The sequence below is a fragment of the Azolla caroliniana genome, unplaced genomic scaffold (assembly GCF_043228905.1).
Source record: "Azolla caroliniana isolate FFs.n. ecotype wild unplaced genomic scaffold, voAzoCaro1.0.p SCAF_118, whole genome shotgun sequence".
NCBI lineage: Eukaryota > Viridiplantae > Streptophyta > Polypodiopsida > Salviniales > Salviniaceae > Azolla > Azolla caroliniana.
This window is the reverse complement of record NW_028230553.1, coordinates 1-19,772: the sequence shown is the minus strand read 5'-3', so window position 1 is coordinate 19,772 and position 19,772 is coordinate 1. Positions and strand designations below refer to the sequence as shown.

Genomic DNA, 19,772 nt, shown 5'->3' with positions numbered 1-19,772 from the left:
CGTAACCACCTTTTAACATCGTCAAAACTCTAGCTGCAGCCTTTGAGATTTAGCGTGAGCCAAATGACGCGCACCAACAACCCCTGATCAAAACAAAACGGTTGAAATGCGTTCTCTTGTTCCCCTTTCCTTTCCAATGCAACGTCAACGGAGAAGAAACAGGAAGGTCCTCGCTGTAACGAATGACAACGTTCTCGGAATGCTGCAAGGCTCGGGTTGTTTGCTAGTCGACAAACCTTCCACGTCCGCACGTCATCGGGCTGGAGGCCGTATGACCTAGTTTCGAGGGGGGGTCGCTTCCCGAGGTTTGTGGCACGTACCATATAGCGTTTGAGGGTTCCCGAAAGGGAACGGAAACTGGTGTGAAACTATCGTCGATCATTTTCCCAGTTCGGTGCAACCATAGAAGCGGCGACCCGAGTCCAACGGGTGACACAAGGCCTCGACGCGCCAAGGTGAGGAAGACGGTTTCCTAGCGAGCCAATGTGGTATGTCGCCATGCTCAAGAATAATCAGGTCGCCCTCTCTCTCGCGTTGCCCACAAGAGGGTGTTCTCCCGCTCCAAGTCCGTAGCAAGAACGAACGAGGCAGACACATTGACGTGCGCCGAGTAGGTAGGAACATCCATACTACTTAACGAGGCCACCCGCCGTGCTCATGCTCGGGTTGTTCACGCTCCATTTGCTAACCTCGACCTTGTTTACAACGTTTCCATGGCTTCTCGAGTAGATTAACATGGAGAAATAAGCAAGAGCTCTCGCGTCGTTCTCTTTGAATTCTTTATCTCTCTTTGGCTTTCAAGTCATCCGCATCAGAGTGGCGCAGCGGAAGCGTGGTGGGCCCATAACCCACAGGTCCGAGGATCGAAACCTCGCTCTGATACCGCGCGGTTGAATTAGCTGTACGTCAAAACCACCGCTACGATCTTGTTTCCCTCGCCTCCTTGCGTGGGTCCTTATTCAAGACGTTACCGCCCGAGCTTCGTTCGAGGAGTTCTTTAGGGATTGCTAACCGCGCACGTGTGGAAGGTTAAGAGGAATGAGCCTGCGAAGTGACTGCCATGACGGTGCCTTACTTGGGGCTTCCGAATACATTTGGCGATCACGTCAAAGTCGGATGTAATAGGTATCTGCTCGCTTACTGGTCAAATCTGCGGTTCAAGTTCTTGGGAATGACCGACGCTTACTCGAGACTCGTGTCACCTGGAATAACGCAGAGGAAGACCACGCATTACGGTTGTACGTATGAGCACCTTGGACGGAAACCGCAATTGAGAATTCCAACCACGCTGCAACATTCCCCGCAACCGCGCATCAGACTTGATGCTCTCTTTCACGTCTTTCTTTTGCTTTCGACGGGAGCCGTTACGGCACGGCGTTCAATGCAACACGTTAGAACTTACCGTTGACAATGTTGGTGCAATTTACCGTCCATCTACCAATCCATCCAAGGTTGCGGACTCGTCTTCCCGACCAAACATCCTGGCAACATCGTCTCGCCTTGCAGGTTTTACCGAACAAAGCCATAGATCGGTGGGATACGTAACCACCTTTTAACATCGTCAAAACTCTAGCTGCAGCCTTTGAGATTTAGCGTGAGCCAAATGACGCGCACCAACAACCCCTGATCAAAACAAAACGGTTGAAATGCGTTCTCTTGTTCCCCTTTCCTTTCCAATGCAACGTCAACGGAGAAGAAACAGGAAGGTCCTCGCTGTAACGAATGACAACGTTCTCGGAATGCTGCAAGGCTCGGGTTGTTTGCTAGTCGACAAACCTTCCACGTCCGCACGTCATCGGGCTGGAGGCCGTATGACCTAGTTTCGAGGGGGGGTCGCTTCCCGAGGTTTGTGGCACGTACCATATAGCGTTTGAGGGTTCCCGAAAGGGAACGGAAACTGGTGTGAAACTATCGTCGATCATTTTCCCAGTTCGGTGCAACCATAGAAGCGGCGACCCGAGTCCAACGGGTGACACAAGGCCTCGACGCGCCAAGGTGAGGAAGACGGTTTCCTAGCGAGCCAATGTGGTATGTCGCCATGCTCAAGAATAATCAGGTCGCCCTCTCTCTCGCGTTGCCCACAAGAGGGTGTTCTCCCGCTCCAAGTCCGTAGCAAGAACGAACGAGGCAGACACATTGACGTGCGCCGAGTAGGTAGGAACATCCATACTACTTAACGAGGCCACCCGCCGTGCTCATGCTCGGGTTGTTCACGCTCCATTTGCTAACCTCGACCTTGTTTACAACGTTTCCATGGCTTCTCGAGTAGATTAACATGGAGAAATAAGCAAGAGCTCTCGCGTCGTTCTCTTTGAATTCTTTATCTCTCTTTGGCTTTCAAGTCATCCGCATCAGAGTGGCGCAGCGGAAGCGTGGTGGGCCCATAACCCACAGGTCCGAGGATCGAAACCTCGCTCTGATACCGCGCGGTTGAATTAGCTGTACGTCAAAACCACCGCTACGATCTTGTTTCCCTCGCCTCCTTGCGTGGGTCCTTATTCAAGACGTTACCGCCCGAGCTTCGTTCGAGGAGTTCTTTAGGGATTGCTAACCGCGCACGTGTGGAAGGTTAAGAGGAATGAGCCTGCGAAGTGACTGCCATGACGGTGCCTTACTTGGGGCTTCCGAATACATTTGGCGATCACGTCAAAGTCGGATGTAATAGGTATCTGCTCGCTTACTGGTCAAATCTGCGGTTCAAGTTCTTGGGAATGACCGACGCTTACTCGAGACTCGTGTCACCTGGAATAACGCAGAGGAAGACCACGCATTACGGTTGTACGTATGAGCACCTTGGACGGAAACCGCAATTGAGAATTCCAACCACGCTGCAACATTCCCCGCAACCGCGCATCAGACTTGATGCTCTCTTTCACGTCTTTCTTTTGCTTTCGACGGGAGCCGTTACGGCACGGCGTTCAATGCAACACGTTAGAACTTACCGTTGACAATGTTGGTGCAATTTACCCTCCATCTACCAATCCATCCAAGGTTGCGGACTCGTCTTCCCGACCAAACATCCTGGCAACATCGTCTCGCCTTGCAGGTTTTACCGAACAAAGCCATAGATCGGTGGGATACGTAACCACCTTTTAACATCGTCAAAACTCTAGCTGCAGCCTTTGAGATTTAGCGTGAGCCAAATGACGCGCACCAACAACCCCTGATCAAAACAAAACGGTTGAAATGCGTTCTCTTGTTCCCCTTTCCTTTCCAATGCAACGTCAACGGAGAAGAAACAGGAAGGTCCTCGCTGTAACGAATGACAACGTTCTCGGAATGCTGCAAGGCTCGGGTTGTTTGCTAGTCGACAAACCTTCCACGTCCGCACGTCATCGGGCTGGAGGCCGTATGACCTAGTTTCGAGGGGGGGTCGCTTCCCGAGGTTTGTGGCACGTACCATATAGCGTTTGAGGGTTCCCGAAAGGGAACGGAAACTGGTGTGAAACTATCGTCGATCATTTTCCCAGTTCGGTGCAACCATAGAAGCGGCGACCCGAGTCCAACGGGTGACACAAGGCCTCGACGCGCCAAGGTGAGGAAGACGGTTTCCTAGCGAGCCAATGTGGTATGTCGCCATGCTCAAGAATAATCAGGTCGCCCTCTCTCTCGCGTTGCCCACAAGAGGGTGTTCTCCCGCTCCAAGTCCGTAGCAAGAACGAACGAGGCAGACACATTGACGTGCGCCGAGTAGGTAGGAACATCCATACTACTTAACGAGGCCACCCGCCGTGCTCATGCTCGGGTTGTTCACGCTCCATTTGCTAACCTCGACCTTGTTTACAACGTTTCCATGGCTTCTCGAGTAGATTAACATGGAGAAATAAGCAAGAGCTCTCGCGTCGTTCTCTTTGAATTCTTTATCTCTCTTTGGCTTTCAAGTCATCCGCATCAGAGTGGCGCAGCGGAAGCGTGGTGGGCCCATAACCCACAGGTCCGAGGATCGAAACCTCGCTCTGATACCGCGCGGTTGAATTAGCTGTACGTCAAAACCACCGCTACGATCTTGTTTCCCTCGCCTCCTTGCGTGGGTCCTTATTCAAGACGTTACCGCCCGAGCTTCGTTCGAGGAGTTCTTTAGGGATTGCTAACCGCGCACGTGTGGAAGGTTAAGAGGAATGAGCCTGCGAAGTGACTGCCATGACGGTGCCTTACTTGGGGCTTCCGAATACATTTGGCGATCACGTCAAAGTCGGATGTAATAGGTATCTGCTCGCTTACTGGTCAAATCTGCGGTTCAAGTTCTTGGGAATGACCGACGCTTACTCGAGACTCGTGTCACCTGGAATAACGCAGAGGAAGACCACGCATTACGGTTGTACGTATGAGCACCTTGGACGGAAACCGCAATTGAGAATTCCAACCACGCTGCAACATTCCCCGCAACCGCGCATCAGACTTGATGCTCTCTTTCACGTCTTTCTTTTGCTTTCGACGGGAGCCGTTACGGCACGGCGTTCAATGCAACACGTTAGAACTTACCGTTGACAATGTTGGTGCAATTTACCCTCCATCTACCAATCCATCCAAGGTTGCGGACTCGTCTTCCCGACCAAACATCCTGGCAACATCGTCTCGCCTTGCAGGTTTTACCGAACAAAGCCATAGATCGGTGGGATACGTAACCACCTTTTAACATCGTCAAAACTCTAGCTGCAGCCTTTGAGATTTAGCGTGAGCCAAATGACGCGCACCAACAACCCCTGATCAAAACAAAACGGTTGAAATGCGTTCTCTTGTTCCCCTTTCCTTTCCAATGCAACGTCAACGGAGAAGAAACAGGAAGGTCCTCGCTGTAACGAATGACAACGTTCTCGGAATGCTGCAAGGCTCGGGTTGTTTGCTAGTCGACAAACCTTCCACGTCCGCACGTCATCGGGCTGGAGGCCGTATGACCTAGTTTCGAGGGGGGGTCGCTTCCCGAGGTTTGTGGCACGTACCATATAGCGTTTGAGGGTTCCCGAAAGGGAACGGAAACTGGTGTGAAACTATCGTCGATCATTTTCCCAGTTCGGTGCAACCATAGAAGCGGCGACCCGAGTCCAACGGGTGACACAAGGCCTCGACGCGCCAAGGTGAGGAAGACGGTTTCCTAGCGAGCCAATGTGGTATGTCGCCATGCTCAAGAATAATCAGGTCGCCCTCTCTCTCGCGTTGCCCACAAGAGGGTGTTCTCCCGCTCCAAGTCCGTAGCAAGAACGAACGAGGCAGACACATTGACGTGCGCCGAGTAGGTAGGAACATCCATACTACTTAACGAGGCCACCCGCCGTGCTCATGCTCGGGTTGTTCACGCTCCATTTGCTAACCTCGACCTTGTTTACAACGTTTCCATGGCTTCTCGAGTAGATTAACATGGAGAAATAAGCAAGAGCTCTCGCGTCGTTCTCTTTGAATTCTTTATCTCTCTTTGGCTTTCAAGTCATCCGCATCAGAGTGGCGCAGCGGAAGCGTGGTGGGCCCATAACCCACAGGTCCGAGGATCGAAACCTCGCTCTGATACCGCGCGGTTGAATTAGCTGTACGTCAAAACCACCGCTACGATCTTGTTTCCCTCGCCTCCTTGCGTGGGTCCTTATTCAAGACGTTACCGCCCGAGCTTCGTTCGAGGAGTTCTTTAGGGATTGCTAACCGCGCACGTGTGGAAGGTTAAGAGGAATGAGCCTGCGAAGTGACTGCCATGACGGTGCCTTACTTGGGGCTTCCGAATACATTTGGCGATCACGTCAAAGTCGGATGTAATAGGTATCTGCTCGCTTACTGGTCAAATCTGCGGTTCAAGTTCTTGGGAATGACCGACGCTTACTCGAGACTCGTGTCACCTGGAATAACGCAGAGGAAGACCACGCATTACGGTTGTACGTATGAGCACCTTGGACGGAAACCGCAATTGAGAATTCCAACCACGCTGCAACATTCCCCGCAACCGCGCATCAGACTTGATGCTCTCTTTCACGTCTTTCTTTTGCTTTCGACGGGAGCCGTTACGGCACGGCGTTCAATGCAACACGTTAGAACTTACCGTTGACAATGTTGGTGCAATTTACCCTCCATCTACCAATCCATCCAAGGTTGCGGACTCGTCTTCCCGACCAAACATCCTGGCAACATCGTCTCGCCTTGCAGGTTTTACCGAACAAAGCCATAGATCGGTGGGATACGTAACCACCTTTTAACATCGTCAAAACTCTAGCTGCAGCCTTTGAGATTTAGCGTGAGCCAAATGACGCGCACCAACAACCCCTGATCAAAACAAAACGGTTGAAATGCGTTCTCTTGTTCCCCTTTCCTTTCCAATGCAACGTCAACGGAGAAGAAACAGGAAGGTCCTCGCTGTAACGAATGACAACGTTCTCGGAATGCTGCAAGGCTCGGGTTGTTTGCTAGTCGACAAACCTTCCACGTCCGCACGTCATCGGGCTGGAGGCCGTATGACCTAGTTTCGAGGGGGGGTCGCTTCCCGAGGTTTGTGGCACGTACCATATAGCGTTTGAGGGTTCCCGAAAGGGAACGGAAACTGGTGTGAAACTATCGTCGATCATTTTCCCAGTTCGGTGCAACCATAGAAGCGGCGACCCGAGTCCAACGGGTGACACAAGGCCTCGACGCGCCAAGGTGAGGAAGACGGTTTCCTAGCGAGCCAATGTGGTATGTCGCCATGCTCAAGAATAATCAGGTCGCCCTCTCTCTCGCGTTGCCCACAAGAGGGTGTTCTCCCGCTCCAAGTCCGTAGCAAGAACGAACGAGGCAGACACATTGACGTGCGCCGAGTAGGTAGGAACATCCATACTACTTAACGAGGCCACCCGCCGTGCTCATGCTCGGGTTGTTCACGCTCCATTTGCTAACCTCGACCTTGTTTACAACGTTTCCATGGCTTCTCGAGTAGATTAACATGGAGAAATAAGCAAGAGCTCTCGCGTCGTTCTCTTTGAATTCTTTATCTCTCTTTGGCTTTCAAGTCATCCGCATCAGAGTGGCGCAGCGGAAGCGTGGTGGGCCCATAACCCACAGGTCCGAGGATCGAAACCTCGCTCTGATACCGCGCGGTTGAATTAGCTGTACGTCAAAACCACCGCTACGATCTTGTTTCCCTCGCCTCCTTGCGTGGGTCCTTATTCAAGACGTTACCGCCCGAGCTTCGTTCGAGGAGTTCTTTAGGGATTGCTAACCGCGCACGTGTGGAAGGTTAAGAGGAATGAGCCTGCGAAGTGACCGCCATGACGGTGCCTTACTTGGGGCTTCCGAATACATTTGGCGATCACGTCAAAGTCGGATGTAATAGGTATCTGCTCGCTTACTGGTCAAATCTGCGGTTCAAGTTCTTGGGAATGACCGACGCTTACTCGAGACTCGTGTCACCTGGAATAACGCAGAGGAAGACCACGCATTACGGTTGTACGTATGAGCACCTTGGACGGAAACCGCAATTGAGAATTCCAACCACGCTGCAACATTCCCCGCAACCGCGCATCAGACTTGATGCTCTCTTTCACGTCTTTCTTTTGCTTTCGACGGGAGCCGTTACGGCACGACGTTCAATGCAACACGTTAGAACTTACCGTTGACAATGTTGGTGCAATTTACCCTCCATCTACCAATCCATCCAAGGTTGCGGACTCGTCTTCCCGACCAAACATCCTGGCAACATCGTCTCGCCTTGCAGGTTTTACCGAACAAAGCCATAGATCGGTGGGATACGTAACCACCTTTTAACATCGTCAAAACTCTAGCTGCAGCCTTTGAGATTTAGCGTGAGCCAAATGACGCGCACCAACAACCCCTGATCAAAACAAAACGGTTGAAATGCGTTCTCTTGTTCCCCTTTCCTTTCCAATGCAACGTCAACGGAGAAGAAACAGGAAGGTCCTCGCTGTAACGAATGACAACGTTCTCGGAATGCTGCAAGGCTCGGGTTGTTTGCTAGTCGACAAACCTTCCACGTCCGCACGTCATCGGGCTGGAGGCCGTATGACCTAGTTTCGAGGGGGGGTCGCTTCCCGAGGTTTGTGGCACGTACCATATAGCGTTTGAGGGTTCCCGAAAGGGAACGGAAACTGGTGTGAAACTATCGTCGATCATTTTCCCAGTTCGGTGCAACCATAGAAGCGGCGACCCGAGTCCAACGGGTGACACAAGGCCTCGACGCGCCAAGGTGAGGAAGACGGTTTCCTAGCGAGCCAATGTGGTATGTCGCCATGCTCAAGAATAATCAGGTCGCCCTCTCTCTCGCGTTGCCCACAAGAGGGTGTTCTCCCGCTCCAAGTCCGTAGCAAGAACGAACGAGGCAGACACATTGACGTGCGCCGAGTAGGTAGGAACATCCATACTACTTAACGAGGCCACCCGCCGTGCTCATGCTCGGGTTGTTCACGCTCCATTTGCTAACCTCGACCTTGTTTACAACGTTTCCATGGCTTCTCGAGTAGATTAACATGGAGAAATAAGCAAGAGCTCTCGCGTCGTTCTCTTTGAATTCTTTATCTCTCTTTGGCTTTCAAGTCATCCGCATCAGAGTGGCGCAGCGGAAGCGTGGTGGGCCCATAACCCACAGGTCCGAGGATCGAAACCTCGCTCTGATACCGCGCGGTTGAATTAGCTGTACGTCAAAACCACCGCTACGATCTTGTTTCCCTCGCCTCCTTGCGTGGGTCCTTATTCAAGACGTTACCGCCCGAGCTTCGTTCGAGGAGTTCTTTAGGGATTGCTAACCGCGCACGTGTGGAAGGTTAAGAGGAATGAGCCTGCGAAGTGACTGCCATGACGGTGCCTTACTTGGGGCTTCCGAATACATTTGGCGATCACGTCAAAGTCGGATGTAATAGGTATCTGCTCGCTTACTGGTCAAATCTGCGGTTCAAGTTCTTGGGAATGACCGACGCTTACTCGAGACTCGTGTCACCTGGAATAACGCAGAGGAAGACCACGCATTACGGTTGTACGTATGAGCACCTTGGACGGAAACCGCAATTGAGAATTCCAACCACGCTGCAACATTCCCCGCAACCGCGCATCAGACTTGATGCTCTCTTTCACGTCTTTCTTTTGCTTTCGACGGGAGCCGTTACGGCACGACGTTCAATGCAACACGTTAGAACTTACCGTTGACAATGTTGGTGCAATTTACCCTCCATCTACCAATCCATCCAAGGTTGCGGACTCGTCTTCCCGACCAAACATCCTGGCAACATCGTCTCGCCTTGCAGGTTTTACCGAACAAAGCCATAGATCGGTGGGATACGTAACCACCTTTTAACATCGTCAAAACTCTAGCTGCAGCCTTTGAGATTTAGCGTGAGCCAAATGACGCGCACCAACAACCCCTGATCAAAACAAAACGGTTGAAATGCGTTCTCTTGTTCCCCTTTCCTTTCCAATGCAACGTCAACGGAGAAGAAACAGGAAGGTCCTCGCTGTAACGAATGACAACGTTCTCGGAATGCTGCAAGGCTCGGGTTGTTTGCTAGTCGACAAACCTTCCACGTCCGCACGTCATCGGGCTGGAGGCCGTATGACCTAGTTTCGAGGGGGGGTCGCTTCCCGAGGTTTGTGGCACGTACCATATAGCGTTTGAGGGTTCCCGAAAGGGAACGGAAACTGGTGTGAAACTATCGTCGATCATTTTCCCAGTTCGGTGCAACCATAGAAGCGGCGACCCGAGTCCAACGGGTGACACAAGGCCTCGACGCGCCAAGGTGAGGAAGACGGTTTCCTAGCGAGCCAATGTGGTATGTCGCCATGCTCAAGAATAATCAGGTCGCCCTCTCTCTCGCGTTGCCCACAAGAGGGTGTTCTCCCGCTCCAAGTCCGTAGCAAGAACGAACGAGGCAGACACATTGACGTGCGCCGAGTAGGTAGGAACATCCATACTACTTAACGAGGCCACCCGCCGTGCTCATGCTCGGGTTGTTCACGCTCCATTTGCTAACCTCGACCTTGTTTACAACGTTTCCATGGCTTCTCGAGTAGATTAACATGGAGAAATAAGCAAGAGCTCTCGCGTCGTTCTCTTTGAATTCTTTATCTCTCTTTGGCTTTCAAGTCATCCGCATCAGAGTGGCGCAGCGGAAGCGTGGTGGGCCCATAACCCACAGGTCCGAGGATCGAAACCTCGCTCTGATACCGCGCGGTTGAATTAGCTGTACGTCAAAACCACCGCTACGATCTTGTTTCCCTCGCCTCCTTGCGTGGGTCCTTATTCAAGACGTTACCGCCCGAGCTTCGTTCGAGGAGTTCTTTAGGGATTGCTAACCGCGCACGTGTGGAAGGTTAAGAGGAATGAGCCTGCGAAGTGACCGCCATGACGGTGCCTTACTTGGGGCTTCCGAATACATTTGGCGATCACGTCAAAGTCGGATGTAATAGGTATCTGCTCGCTTACTGGTCAAATCTGCGGTTCAAGTTCTTGGGAATGACCGACGCTTACTCGAGACTCGTGTCACCTGGAATAACGCAGAGGAAGACCACGCATTACGGTTGTACGTATGAGCACCTTGGACGGAAACCGCAATTGAGAATTCCAACCACGCTGCAACATTCCCCGCAACCGCGCATCAGACTTGATGCTCTCTTTCACGTCTTTCTTTTGCTTTCGACGGGAGCCGTTACGGCACGACGTTCAATGCAACACGTTAGAACTTACCGTTGACAATGTTGGTGCAATTTACCCTCCATCTACCAATCCATCCAAGGTTGCGGACTCGTCTTCCCGACCAAACATCCTGGCAACATCGTCTCGCCTTGCAGGTTTTACCGAACAAAGCCATAGATCGGTGGGATACGTAACCACCTTTTAACATCGTCAAAACTCTAGCTGCAGCCTTTGAGATTTAGCGTGAGCCAAATGACGCGCACCAACAACCCCTGATCAAAACAAAACGGTTGAAATGCGTTCTCTTGTTCCCCTTTCCTTTCCAATGCAACGTCAACGGAGAAGAAACAGGAAGGTCCTCGCTGTAACGAATGACAACGTTCTCGGAATGCTGCAAGGCTCGGGTTGTTTGCTAGTCGACAAACCTTCCACGTCCGCACGTCATCGGGCTGGAGGCCGTATGACCTAGTTTCGAGGGGGGGTCGCTTCCCGAGGTTTGTGGCACGTACCATATAGCGTTTGAGGGTTCCCGAAAGGGAACGGAAACTGGTGTGAAACTATCGTCGATCATTTTCCCAGTTCGGTGCAACCATAGAAGCGGCGACCCGAGTCCAACGGGTGACACAAGGCCTCGACGCGCCAAGGTGAGGAAGACGGTTTCCTAGCGAGCCAATGTGGTATGTCGCCATGCTCAAGAATAATCAGGTCGCCCTCTCTCTCGCGTTGCCCACAAGAGGGTGTTCTCCCGCTCCAAGTCCGTAGCAAGAACGAACGAGGCAGACACATTGACGTGCGCCGAGTAGGTAGGAACATCCATACTACTTAACGAGGCCACCCGCCGTGCTCATGCTCGGGTTGTTCACGCTCCATTTGCTAACCTCGACCTTGTTTACAACGTTTCCATGGCTTCTCGAGTAGATTAACATGGAGAAATAAGCAAGAGCTCTCGCGTCGTTCTCTTTGAATTCTTTATCTCTCTTTGGCTTTCAAGTCATCCGCATCAGAGTGGCGCAGCGGAAGCGTGGTGGGCCCATAACCCACAGGTCCGAGGATCGAAACCTCGCTCTGATACCGCGCGGTTGAATTAGCTGTACGTCAAAACCACCGCTACGATCTTGTTTCCCTCGCCTCCTTGCGTGGGTCCTTATTCAAGACGTTACCGCCCGAGCTTCGTTCGAGGAGTTCTTTAGGGATTGCTAACCGCGCACGTGTGGAAGGTTAAGAGGAATGAGCCTGCGAAGTGACCGCCATGACGGTGCCTTACTTGGGGCTTCCGAATACATTTGGCGATCACGTCAAAGTCGGATGTAATAGGTATCTGCTCGCTTACTGGTCAAATCTGCGGTTCAAGTTCTTGGGAATGACCGACGCTTACTCGAGACTCGTGTCACCTGGAATAACGCAGAGGAAGACCACGCATTACGGTTGTACGTATGAGCACCTTGGACGGAAACCGCAATTGAGAATTCCAACCACGCTGCAACATTCCCCGCAACCGCGCATCAGACTTGATGCTCTCTTTCACGTCTTTCTTTTGCTTTCGACGGGAGCCGTTACGGCACGACGTTCAATGCAACACGTTAGAACTTACCGTTGACAATGTTGGTGCAATTTACCCTCCATCTACCAATCCATCCAAGGTTGCGGACTCGTCTTCCCGACCAAACATCCTGGCAACATCGTCTCGCCTTGCAGGTTTTACCGAACAAAGCCATAGATCGGTGGGATACGTAACCACCTTTTAACATCGTCAAAACTCTAGCTGCAGCCTTTGAGATTTAGCGTGAGCCAAATGACGCGCACCAACAACCCCTGATCAAAACAAAACGGTTGAAATGCGTTCTCTTGTTCCCCTTTCCTTTCCAATGCAACGTCAACGGAGAAGAAACAGGAAGGTCCTCGCTGTAACGAATGACAACGTTCTCGGAATGCTGCAAGGCTCGGGTTGTTTGCTAGTCGACAAACCTTCCACGTCCGCACGTCATCGGGCTGGAGGCCGTATGACCTAGTTTCGAGGGGGGGTCGCTTCCCGAGGTTTGTGGCACGTACCATATAGCGTTTGAGGGTTCCCGAAAGGGAACGGAAACTGGTGTGAAACTATCGTCGATCATTTTCCCAGTTCGGTGCAACCATAGAAGCGGCGACCCGAGTCCAACGGGTGACACAAGGCCTCGACGCGCCAAGGTGAGGAAGACGGTTTCCTAGCGAGCCAATGTGGTATGTCGCCATGCTCAAGAATAATCAGGTCGCCCTCTCTCTCGCGTTGCCCACAAGAGGGTGTTCTCCCGCTCCAAGTCCGTAGCAAGAACGAACGAGGCAGACACATTGACGTGCGCCGAGTAGGTAGGAACATCCATACTACTTAACGAGGCCACCCGCCGTGCTCATGCTCGGGTTGTTCACGCTCCATTTGCTAACCTCGACCTTGTTTACAACGTTTCCATGGCTTCTCGAGTAGATTAACATGGAGAAATAAGCAAGAGCTCTCGCGTCGTTCTCTTTGAATTCTTTATCTCTCTTTGGCTTTCAAGTCATCCGCATCAGAGTGGCGCAGCGGAAGCGTGGTGGGCCCATAACCCACAGGTCCGAGGATCGAAACCTCGCTCTGATACCGCGCGGTTGAATTAGCTGTACGTCAAAACCACCGCTACGATCTTGTTTCCCTCGCCTCCTTGCGTGGGTCCTTATTCAAGACGTTACCGCCCGAGCTTCGTTCGAGGAGTTCTTTAGGGATTGCTAACCGCGCACGTGTGGAAGGTTAAGAGGAATGAGCCTGCGAAGTGACCGCCATGACGGTGCCTTACTTGGGGCTTCCGAATACATTTGGCGATCACGTCAAAGTCGGATGTAATAGGTATCTGCTCGCTTACTGGTCAAATCTGCGGTTCAAGTTCTTGGGAATGACCGACGCTTACTCGAGACTCGTGTCACCTGGAATAACGCAGAGGAAGACCACGCATTACGGTTGTACGTATGAGCACCTTGGACGGAAACCGCAATTGAGAATTCCAACCACGCTGCAACATTCCCCGCAACCGCGCATCAGACTTGATGCTCTCTTTCACGTCTTTCTTTTGCTTTCGACGGGAGCCGTTACGGCACGACGTTCAATGCAACACGTTAGAACTTACCGTTGACAATGTTGGTGCAATTTACCCTCCATCTACCAATCCATCCAAGGTTGCGGACTCGTCTTCCCGACCAAACATCCTGGCAACATCGTCTCGCCTTGCAGGTTTTACCGAACAAAGCCATAGATCGGTGGGATACGTAACCACCTTTTAACATCGTCAAAACTCTAGCTGCAGCCTTTGAGATTTAGCGTGAGCCAAATGACGCGCACCAACAACCCCTGATCAAAACAAAACGGTTGAAATGCGTTCTCTTGTTCCCCTTTCCTTTCCAATGCAACGTCAACGGAGAAGAAACAGGAAGGTCCTCGCTGTAACGAATGACAACGTTCTCGGAATGCTGCAAGGCTCGGGTTGTTTGCTAGTCGACAAACCTTCCACGTCCGCACGTCATCGGGCTGGAGGCCGTATGACCTAGTTTCGAGGGGGGGTCGCTTCCCGAGGTTTGTGGCACGTACCATATAGCGTTTGAGGGTTCCCGAAAGGGAACGGAAACTGGTGTGAAACTATCGTCGATCATTTTCCCAGTTCGGTGCAACCATAGAAGCGGCGACCCGAGTCCAACGGGTGACACAAGGCCTCGACGCGCCAAGGTGAGGAAGACGGTTTCCTAGCGAGCCAATGTGGTATGTCGCCATGCTCAAGAATAATCAGGTCGCCCTCTCTCTCGCGTTGCCCACAAGAGGGTGTTCTCCCGCTCCAAGTCCGTAGCAAGAACGAACGAGGCAGACACATTGACGTGCGCCGAGTAGGTAGGAACATCCATACTACTTAACGAGGCCACCCGCCGTGCTCATGCTCGGGTTGTTCACGCTCCATTTGCTAACCTCGACCTTGTTTACAACGTTTCCATGGCTTCTCGAGTAGATTAACATGGAGAAATAAGCAAGAGCTCTCGCGTCGTTCTCTTTGAATTCTTTATCTCTCTTTGGCTTTCAAGTCATCCGCATCAGAGTGGCGCAGCGGAAGCGTGGTGGGCCCATAACCCACAGGTCCGAGGATCGAAACCTCGCTCTGATACCGCGCGGTTGAATTAGCTGTACGTCAAAACCACCGCTACGATCTTGTTTCCCTCGCCTCCTTGCGTGGGTCCTTATTCAAGACGTTACCGCCCGAGCTTCGTTCGAGGAGTTCTTTAGGGATTGCTAACCGCGCACGTGTGGAAGGTTAAGAGGAATGAGCCTGCGAAGTGACTGCCATGACGGTGCCTTACTTGGGGCTTCCGAATACATTTGGCGATCACGTCAAAGTCGGATGTAATAGGTATCTGCTCGCTTACTGGTCAAATCTGCGGTTCAAGTTCTTGGGAATGACCGACGCTTACTCGAGACTCGTGTCACCTGGAATAACGCAGAGGAAGACCACGCATTACGGTTGTACGTATGAGCACCTTGGACGGAAACCGCAATTGAGAATTCCAACCACGCTGCAACATTCCCCGCAACCGCGCATCAGACTTGATGCTCTCTTTCACGTCTTTCTTTTGCTTTCGACGGGAGCCGTTACGGCACGACGTTCAATGCAACACGTTAGAACTTACCGTTGACAATGTTGGTGCAATTTACCCTCCATCTACCAATCCATCCAAGGTTGCGGACTCGTCTTCCCGACCAAACATCCTGGCAACATCGTCTCGCCTTGCAGGTTTTACCGAACAAAGCCATAGATCGGTGGGATACGTAACCACCTTTTAACATCGTCAAAACTCTAGCTGCAGCCTTTGAGATTTAGCGTGAGCCAAATGACGCGCACCAACAACCCCTGATCAAAACAAAACGGTTGAAATGCGTTCTCTTGTTCCCCTTTCCTTTCCAATGCAACGTCAACGGAGAAGAAACAGGAAGGTCCTCGCTGTAACGAATGACAACGTTCTCGGAATGCTGCAAGGCTCGGGTTGTTTGCTAGTCGACAAACCTTCCACGTCCGCACGTCATCGGGCTGGAGGCCGTATGACCTAGTTTCGAGGGGGGGTCGCTTCCCGAGGTTTGTGGCACGTACCATATAGCGTTTGAGGGTTCCCGAAAGGGAACGGAAACTGGTGTGAAACTATCGTCGATCATTTTCCCAGTTCGGTGCAACCATAGAAGCGGCGACCCGAGTCCAACGGGTGACACAAGGCCTCGACGCGCCAAGGTGAGGAAGACGGTTTCCTAGCGAGCCAATGTGGTATGTCGCCATGCTCAAGAATAATCAGGTCGCCCTCTCTCTCGCGTTGCCCACAAGAGGGTGTTCTCCCGCTCCAAGTCCGTAGCAAGAACGAACGAGGCAGACACATTGACGTGCGCCGAGTAGGTAGGAACATCCATACTACTTAACGAGGCCACCCGCCGTGCTCATGCTCGGGTTGTTCACGCTCCATTTGCTAACCTCGACCTTGTTTACAACGTTTCCATGGCTTCTCGAGTAGATTAACATGGAGAAATAAGCAAGAGCTCTCGCGTCGTTCTCTTTGAATTCTTTATCTCTCTTTGGCTTTCAAGTCATCCGCATCAGAGTGGCGCAGCGGAAGCGTGGTGGGCCCATAACCCACAGGTCCGAGGATCGAAACCTCGCTCTGATACCGCGCGGTTGAATTAGCTGTACGTCAAAACCACCGCTACGATCTTGTTTCCCTCGCCTCCTTGCGTGGGTCCTTATTCAAGACGTTACCGCCCGAGCTTCGTTCGAGGAGTTCTTTAGGGATTGCTAACCGCGCACGTGTGGAAGGTTAAGAGGAATGAGCCTGCGAAGTGACCGCCATGACGGTGCCTTACTTGGGGCTTCCGAATACATTTGGCGATCACGTCAAAGTCGGATGTAATAGGTATCTGCTCGCTTACTGGTCAAATCTGCGGTTCAAGTTCTTGGGAATGACCGACGCTTACTCGAGACTCGTGTCACCTGGAATAACGCAGAGGAAGACCACGCATTACGGTTGTACGTATGAGCACCTTGGACGGAAACCGCAATTGAGAATTCCAACCACGCTGCAACATTCCCCGCAACCGCGCATCAGACTTGATGCTCTCTTTCACGTCTTTCTTTTGCTTTCGACGGGAGCCGTTACGGCACGACGTTCAATGCAACACGTTAGAACTTACCGTTGACAATGTTGGTGCAATTTACCCTCCATCTACCAATCCATCCAAGGTTGCGGACTCGTCTTCCCGACCAAACATCCTGGCAACATCGTCTCGCCTTGCAGGTTTTACCGAACAAAGCCATAGATCGGTGGGATACGTAACCACCTTTTAACATCGTCAAAACTCTAGCTGCAGCCTTTGAGATTTAGCGTGAGCCAAATGACGCGCACCAACAACCCCTGATCAAAACAAAACGGTTGAAATGCGTTCTCTTGTTCCCCTTTCCTTTCCAATGCAACGTCAACGGAGAAGAAACAGGAAGGTCCTCGCTGTAACGAATGACAACGTTCTCGGAATGCTGCAAGGCTCGGGTTGTTTGCTAGTCGACAAACCTTCCACGTCCGCACGTCATCGGGCTGGAGGCCGTATGACCTAGTTTCGAGGGGGGGTCGCTTCCCGAGGTTTGTGGCACGTACCATATAGCGTTTGAGGGTTCCCGAAAGGGAACGGAAACTGGTGTGAAACTATCGTCGATCATTTTCCCAGTTCGGTGCAACCATAGAAGCGGCGACCCGAGTCCAACGGGTGACACAAGGCCTCGACGCGCCAAGGTGAGGAAGACGGTTTCCTAGCGAGCCAATGTGGTATGTCGCCATGCTCAAGAATAATCAGGTCGCCCTCTCTCTCGCGTTGCCCACAAGAGGGTGTTCTCCCGCTCCAAGTCCGTAGCAAGAACGAACGAGGCAGACACATTGACGTGCGCCGAGTAGGTAGGAACATCCATACTACTTAACGAGGCCACCCGCCGTGCTCATGCTCGGGTTGTTCACGCTCCATTTGCTAACCTCGACCTTGTTTACAACGTTTCCATGGCTTCTCGAGTAGATTAACATGGAGAAATAAGCAAGAGCTCTCGCGTCGTTCTCTTTGAATTCTTTATCTCTCTTTGGCTTTCAAGTCATCCGCATCAGAGTGGCGCAGCGGAAGCGTGGTGGGCCCATAACCCACAGGTCCGAGGATCGAAACCTCGCTCTGATACCGCGCGGTTGAATTAGCTGTACGTCAAAACCACCGCTACGATCTTGTTTCCCTCGCCTCCTTGCGTGGGTCCTTATTCAAGACGTTACCGCCCGAGCTTCGTTCGAGGAGTTCTTTAGGGATTGCTAACCGCGCACGTGTGGAAGGTTAAGAGGAATGAGCCTGCGAAGTGACCGCCATGACGGTGCCTTACTTGGGGCTTCCGAATACATTTGGCGATCACGTCAAAGTCGGATGTAATAGGTATCTGCTCGCTTACTGGTCAAATCTGCGGTTCAAGTTCTTGGGAATGACCGACGCTTACTCGAGACTCGTGTCACCTGGAATAACGCAGAGGAAGACCACGCATTACGGTTGTACGTATGAGCACCTTGGACGGAAACCGCAATTGAGAATTCCAACCACGCTGCAACATTCCCCGCAACCGCGCATCAGACTTGATGCTCTCTTTCACGTCTTTCTTTTGCTTTCGACGGGAGCCGTTACGGCACGACGTTCAATGCAACACGTTAGAACTTACCGTTGACAATGTTGGTGCAATTTACCCTCCATCTACCAATCCATCCAAGGTTGCGGACTCGTCTTCCCGACCAAACATCCTGGCAACATCGTCTCGCCTTGCAGGTTTTACCGAACAAAGCCATAGATCGGTGGGATACGTAACCACCTTTTAACATCGTCAAAACTCTAGCTGCAGCCTTTGAGATTTAGCGTGAGCCAAATGACGCGCACCAACAACCCCTGATCAAAACAAAACGGTTGAAATGCGTTCTCTTGTTCCCCTTTCCTTTCCAATGCAACGTCAACGGAGAAGAAACAGGAAGGTCCTCGCTGTAACGAATGACAACGTTCTCGGAATGCTGCAAGGCTCGGGTTGTTTGCTAGTCGACAAACCTTCCACGTCCGCACGTCATCGGGCTGGAGGCCGTATGACCTAGTTTCGAGGGGGGGTCGCTTCCCGAGGTTTGTGGCACGTACCATATAGCGTTTGAGGGTTCCCGAAAGGGAACGGAAACTGGTGTGAAACTATCGTCGATCATTTTCCCAGTTCGGTGCAACCATAGAAGCGGCGACCCGAGTCCAACGGGTGACACAAGGCCTCGACGCGCCAAGGTGAGGAAGACGGTTTCCTAGCGAGCCAATGTGGTATGTCGCCATGCTCAAGAATAATCAGGTCGCCCTCTCTCTCGCGTTGCCCACAAGAGGGTGTTCTCCCGCTCCAAGTCCGTAGCAAGAACGAACGAGGCAGACACATTGACGTGCGCCGAGTAGGTAGGAACATCCATACTACTTAACGAGGCCACCCGCCGTGCTCATGCTCGGGTTGTTCACGCTCCATTTGCTAACCTCGACCTTGTTTACAACGTTTCCATGGCTTCTCGAGTAGATTAACATGGAGAAATAAGCAAGAGCTCTCGCGTCGTTCTCTTTGAATTCTTTATCTCTCTTTGGCTTTCAAGTCATCCGCATCAGAGTGGCGCAGCGGAAGCGTGGTGGGCCCATAACCCACAGGTCCGAGGATCGAAACCTCGCTCTGATACCGCGCGGTTGAATTAGCTGTACGTCAAAACCACCGCTACGATCTTGTTTCCCTCGCCTCCTTGCGTGGGTCCTTATTCAAGACGTTACCGCCCGAGCTTCGTTCGAGGAGTTCTTTAGGGATTGCTAACCGCGCACGTGTGGAAGGTTAAGAGGAATGAGCCTGCGAAGTGACCGCCATGACGGTGCCTTACTTGGGGCTTCCGAATACATTTGGCGATCACGTCAAAGTCGGATGTAATAGGTATCTGCTCGCTTACTGGTCAAATCTGCGGTTCAAGTTCTTGGGAATGACCGACGCTTACTCGAGACTCGTGTCACCTGGAATAACGCAGAGGAAGACCACGCATTACGGTTGTACGTATGAGCACCTTGGACGGAAACCGCAATTGAGAATTCCAACCACGCTGC

General features: G+C 52.0%; 13 non-coding genes across 13 annotated transcripts; all 13 read left to right on the top strand.

Annotated features, from left to right (window-relative positions):
* The first annotated feature begins 810 nt into the window (after nucleotides 1-810).
* Nucleotides 811-882, top strand: TRNAM-CAU (transfer RNA methionine (anticodon CAU)). Its single transcript has one exon. It is a non-coding gene; the product is annotated as a tRNA-Met (tRNA).
* Nucleotides 883-2,350: 1,468 nt separating this feature from the next.
* On the top strand, nucleotides 2,351-2,422 carry TRNAM-CAU (transfer RNA methionine (anticodon CAU)). The gene has a single exon. It is a non-coding gene; the product is annotated as a tRNA-Met (tRNA).
* Nucleotides 2,423-3,890: 1,468 nt separating this feature from the next.
* On the top strand, nucleotides 3,891-3,962 carry TRNAM-CAU (transfer RNA methionine (anticodon CAU)). The gene has a single exon. It is a non-coding gene; the product is annotated as a tRNA-Met (tRNA).
* A 1,468-nt stretch (nucleotides 3,963-5,430) lies between these two features.
* On the top strand, nucleotides 5,431-5,502 carry TRNAM-CAU (transfer RNA methionine (anticodon CAU)). The gene has a single exon. It is a non-coding gene; the product is annotated as a tRNA-Met (tRNA).
* A 1,468-nt stretch (nucleotides 5,503-6,970) lies between these two features.
* TRNAM-CAU (transfer RNA methionine (anticodon CAU)) lies at nucleotides 6,971-7,042 on the top strand. The gene has a single exon. It is a non-coding gene; the product is annotated as a tRNA-Met (tRNA).
* Nucleotides 7,043-8,510: 1,468 nt separating this feature from the next.
* On the top strand, nucleotides 8,511-8,582 carry TRNAM-CAU (transfer RNA methionine (anticodon CAU)). Its single transcript has one exon. It is a non-coding gene; the product is annotated as a tRNA-Met (tRNA).
* Nucleotides 8,583-10,050: 1,468 nt separating this feature from the next.
* TRNAM-CAU (transfer RNA methionine (anticodon CAU)) lies at nucleotides 10,051-10,122 on the top strand. The gene has a single exon. It is a non-coding gene; the product is annotated as a tRNA-Met (tRNA).
* Nucleotides 10,123-11,590: 1,468 nt separating this feature from the next.
* On the top strand, nucleotides 11,591-11,662 carry TRNAM-CAU (transfer RNA methionine (anticodon CAU)). Its single transcript has one exon. It is a non-coding gene; the product is annotated as a tRNA-Met (tRNA).
* A 1,468-nt stretch (nucleotides 11,663-13,130) lies between these two features.
* On the top strand, nucleotides 13,131-13,202 carry TRNAM-CAU (transfer RNA methionine (anticodon CAU)). Its single transcript has one exon. It is a non-coding gene; the product is annotated as a tRNA-Met (tRNA).
* A 1,468-nt stretch (nucleotides 13,203-14,670) lies between these two features.
* Nucleotides 14,671-14,742, top strand: TRNAM-CAU (transfer RNA methionine (anticodon CAU)). The gene has a single exon. It is a non-coding gene; the product is annotated as a tRNA-Met (tRNA).
* Nucleotides 14,743-16,210: 1,468 nt separating this feature from the next.
* TRNAM-CAU (transfer RNA methionine (anticodon CAU)) lies at nucleotides 16,211-16,282 on the top strand. The gene has a single exon. It is a non-coding gene; the product is annotated as a tRNA-Met (tRNA).
* Nucleotides 16,283-17,750: 1,468 nt separating this feature from the next.
* Nucleotides 17,751-17,822, top strand: TRNAM-CAU (transfer RNA methionine (anticodon CAU)). The gene has a single exon. It is a non-coding gene; the product is annotated as a tRNA-Met (tRNA).
* Nucleotides 17,823-19,290: 1,468 nt separating this feature from the next.
* On the top strand, nucleotides 19,291-19,362 carry TRNAM-CAU (transfer RNA methionine (anticodon CAU)). Its single transcript has one exon. It is a non-coding gene; the product is annotated as a tRNA-Met (tRNA).
* The last annotated feature ends 410 nt before the right edge of the window (nucleotides 19,363-19,772 follow it).